The sequence below is a fragment of the Neodiprion fabricii genome, chromosome 1, assembly GCF_021155785.1.
Source record: "Neodiprion fabricii isolate iyNeoFabr1 chromosome 1, iyNeoFabr1.1, whole genome shotgun sequence".
Taxonomy (NCBI): Eukaryota; Metazoa; Arthropoda; class Insecta; order Hymenoptera; family Diprionidae; genus Neodiprion; species Neodiprion fabricii.
The window spans coordinates 11733345-11738292 of NC_060239.1; the positions used below are offsets into that span (position 1 = coordinate 11733345).

At 38.3% G+C, this 4948-nt stretch overlaps 1 long non-coding RNA gene across 1 annotated transcript; it reads right to left on the reverse strand.

The window, feature by feature from the left end:
- Nucleotides 1-3254: 3254 nt before the first annotated feature.
- Nucleotides 3255-4607, reverse strand: LOC124187880. Its single transcript, XR_006872193.1, has 3 exons — nt 4575-4607; nt 4166-4299; nt 3255-3476 (listed from the first exon to the last, which is right to left on the reverse strand). It is a non-coding gene; the product is annotated as an uncharacterized LOC124187880 (long non-coding RNA).
- Nucleotides 4608-4948: the final 341 nt, after the last annotated feature.

The window sequence follows — 4948 nt, forward strand, 5'->3', positions numbered from 1 at the left end:
ACCACGGAGCGCTTATCCTGGAAGTCGAGAAATTTTATTAGCGGACTGACAGCTACTGAATTTCGGCTTGCGCGAAAAACGAATTGAAATAATTCATTGTAAACATGAACCAGGAACCACGGAGCGCTTATCCTGGAAGTCGAGAAATTTTATTAGCGGACTGACAGCTACTGAATTTCGGCTTGCGCGAAAAACGAATTGAAATAATTTATTGTAAACATGAACCAGGAACCACGGAGCGCTTATCCTGGAAGTCGAGAAATTTTATTAGCGGACTGACAGCTACTGAATTTCGGCTTGCGCGAAAAACGAATTGAAATAATTTATTGTAAACATGAACCAGGAACCACGGAGCGCTTATCCTGGAAGTCGAGAAATTTTATTAGCGGACTGACAGCTACTGAATTTCGGCTTGCGCGAAAAACGAATTGAAATAATTTATTGTAAACATGAACCAGGAACCACGGAGCGCTTATCCTGGAAGTCGAGAAATTTTATTAGCGGACTGACAGCTACTGAATTTCGGCTTGCGCGAAAAACGAATTGAAATAATTTATTGTAGATCCGGGAGGTTGAGAACCCGGTACTCGAAATTTGCGGAGCGCGACTCTCATCCGTCCGCTCTACTGCGCGGTTGTTTCCAGACTGAGGAATTCGGCTAGCTGATTTTGAATTGGTGACGTCACTTTCTGAACATACGACATCCAAACTTTGGTTTCGAACTTTGATACTATGTATGATGATGTATGATGTATGATGTATCATGTGTGATGTACGATGATGTGATACGATGTATAATGATTTTAGTTTTCACATTTCATACAAGAAATACGCACTTTATCTCTCCTGCCGATTCCAGACTCAAGCGGCCAGGCCCTTCGATGGTCAGCCGTTGACTGAAGATATATCCTTCAGTTAACGGCTCAGCTGATAACGCTGCCGTTCTGCGACAGTTGGATGATGAAAAATTTTGCTCGTACCTTTCAAATGTGTGTTAAAATACACTCGAAGTGTTAAGAAGCCTCGTTCCTTCTCTTCCTGTCACCTTCTTAGGTCTTTAAATCACTACGCTGCGTTAAATACTGTCTCATGTACGGAGAATCCATTTCATCTTAATCAAAATTGGCGCATCCGTGATGTATTACAGTTACTCTGAATTTTTTTCCATTCAAACACTTTTCGAAAAACTATTCAGCTTCTCTACCCAACGTAGATACTTCACTTGCGACTAGCTAAAACAGCTTTTCGATTATATGCCTACGAAAATCCAAGATCGAGAGAGCAAATGAAAAGTTGTTGGAATATTTATGAATATTTATGTTATGGAATACATCGGAATATCAATGTTATGGAATACGTCGTGCGCGCGTCGAATATAATCCCATTTCGAGATGAATAATTCTTCTCTTTTCATATCATAGCTAATCTAGTAATATAGGTAAATAGGATGGTTGGAGGTGTTCGGAAATGGTAGGACATTTCAAATGTTAAAGTCGACGATGATCCGGTGCATCAATTATATCGTTACAGATTTTCGTTTCCCATGAGGCATAGAGTATTCAACAACGATAATGCAGTCCTTAAAATTCATCATTTATCTCTGTCTGGAAAGCTAGTTCGCAAGGCGTAGTATTCTAGATATGTCGAAACTAAGCTAGCGGAACGTGTTTGCATTATTAGAAAAATACCCGTATTCTACATACACTGTTTCTAATCTTTTGCTACATTTGGTTTAATCCCCATGCTTCCACAGCACGAATAGTCGGAAATGTTTTTGATTATCCATAATAAAATAAAAGAAGTAACAAAGCTTAAATTTATTGTTAAAGCTCTAATGAATACATCAAACTGCGGTCGAATTCATTTATTATTTGCACATGACCTCTGTATATTTGATAAATTATTCCTAAATACATTGAAACATACGTATTTATAATGAAATATCATGCAATGGGCTGTGTAAACTATAAACTATAATTTCTATCAAATAGCTGCTTTTATGTCAACAGGGCTTTGAGACTCAGTTGAGTTGGATCTCGATTTTTGCCATCGTATGTAGGACATTGGGTTACATGAACAAATGCGAATTAAGAAGTACTCCGTATTAGAGATAAGGATATCTTTGTTCAAGTCTACCTATACACAGAAATCCGTATGTGAATATACTAAAACCTCTGTGTTTATTGTGAAAATCTAGTTTTAAACATGTGTATATATGTATATATACACGCATAAGTATACATATACATCTATACACATACATGTAGATAAATGATTGCCAAGAAATCAGAAACACTCACAACTTCTCGCAAATACAGTAAAACGTAAGGTTAATAATATACAAATTACACAAGCGCACCATAAAACGTGGCAAGGGTAATCCTAGTCCAGTGATTGTATAAACTGAAGAAATATACATTTACATATACATGATATAAATTAATAGACTAGAAAAAAGTATTTAGAGAGCTCATCTAATTCCGATCTTGTAACAATAGATCATTAACATAATCAATATACGGTTAGAGCTGTATTAGCTACATTCACTATTAGAGATAATATTTTTCATCCATTTTTATAGTTATTTAATTTCTTGTACAACAATTTTTCAAACTTCACCGCAAAATGCCCAACGAGTTCTCGTAGTGCAAATACGAGTCCAATTACCTTACAGATGGCATTACATTGATTTTTGCCTTCTCGCGTCGAGTTATAAATACAGAGAAATCTCAATGAGAGCTCATTTCTATAAGATTTATTGTAGTGCTATATTCGTAGCTGTACCTGTTATTCTATATTATATACTGTCCTAAATTTTAAACACATAGCGCAACAATGGCTGAAAGCTCAATGGCAAGAAGAGAGGAGCAATTTGCATCTTAATAAATCTTTTCTTCTTTATACGTAGCACAGCGATGTCACGTCGGAGGATATGTACTAGTGGATCACTAGGTGGGGCACAGAACTGAAACATAATTATGTTGAAAATCGTCAACATCTCTTACAGAAAGTAGGTACGTTGCCAGACCTTATATATCAACAATGAATATTCATAGAGGCTATATTCATCAATACTTACAAAAGTAAGCTAATATTTTACCCGCTATTGCTTATTACTGATAACTTGATATGATAATATCCCCTTCCCACCCCTCCCCTCCCCTCTCACGACCCACCCTGCCCTACCTACTTCTGCTCCTACTCCTACTCCTATTCCTACTCCGACTACTCCTACTCCTAATCCCACTCCAACTCCTACTATTCCTACTTCTACTCATATTCTTACTCCAAGTCCTATTCCTACCACTACTCCTACTTCTACTCCTATTTCTACATCTTTCCCTGATCCTACTCCTGATGCTGATTCTACTTCATCAAATATTGTCAAAATGTTAAACTCACCGAGCACGAATCCTCGTCCTCCACCTCGTCCAGCTCGACCAACGCCAACCACCGCCAACCACCTCGGGTTATACCTGGAATAGTAATAAATATTCTCAGACTAAGAACACATCAAAAATATTATGCAAGGATTATTATAATTAATTATTTAATCAATATGTAATAAATTTCAGTAGCGCGTTTATAGCTACTGAATATGTGCTTGCGTGAAAAATGAATTGAAACAATTTATTGTAAACTTGACAAGTTTGAGATATTTTGGCGGGGTGTGGGGAGGGGGGAGAGGTGGGGCGGGGAGGGGGGTGGGCGGGGCGGGGAGGAGAGGGGACCCTACCCTATCCTATCCTTTTTTTTTTTTGTCTCTCGATGGGAAAATGCCTTATGCACACCCTCTGTTTCACGCAAGAAACACAGGGTAGTGTGGGATCCGCCCCCACTAAAAACCCATCGGCCACTCTGGTACGGGATAAGAGACTCCCCGGAACCACCGAAGCATAACTTCGGGGGGACTCCCGGCTCCTCAGCGCGCGTGCGCTCATTCCTAGCTTGGGAGTTGCGTCTCCCTTTCCTCCCTCCCCTCCACTCACCTTTTCACTCCAACTCCAACTTCTACTCCTACTCCTACTCCTACCCTGATCCTACTCCTACTCCTACTCCTGATCCTAATCCTATTCCTACTCCTACTTGTGAACCTTCTCCTGATCCTACTCCTATTCCCACTTCTACTCCTACTCTATTCGTTATTTAAGAATGTTATACTCACAGTGCACAAATCCTCATCATCCTCGTCCACCTTGGTTTCCTCGTCTTCCTCGTTCTCCTCCTCGTCCACCTCCGAACACCTCCAGCCACCGCCAACCACCTCCAGTAACCATCGATAACCACCTTGGGTTATACCTAGATTAGCAATAATTATTTTAAGTATTAGAAAACATAAAAAATATTGTGTAAGGATTCTTATAATTTTTGTATTGACAAATTTCATTAAGAAGATTATGAGAAAATTATGAAAAATTATAGAAATTTTACTAGCCCACTGATAGCTACTGAATTTGGGCATGCGCGAAAAATGAATTGAAATAATAATTAATTGTAAACGTGACAAGATTAAAGAATTGTAGATAAAATATAATGACAATTGCCATTTAATGTTATAAAAATATTTTACTCACCATGCAGAAATCCTCGTTCTCCTCGTCTTCTTCGTCCACCTCCCTGATCAGCTGCAACCACCTCCAACCACCGCCAACCACCTCCAACCACCGCCAACCACCTCCAACAACCACCTCGAACCACCTCGGGTTATACCTTGAATAGTAAAAATATTTTCAGTATAAGAACACATCAAAAATATTGTGTAAGGATTAATGTAATTATTTAATTAATTGATTAACAATATAACAAATTGGATCGGCGCAATAATAGCTCCCGAATTTGGACTTGCGCAGAAAATGAATTGAAATAATTTATTGTAAACCTGACAAGTTTAATAAATTTGAGATAAAATATTATTACAATTGCCATTAAATATTATAAAAATGTATTA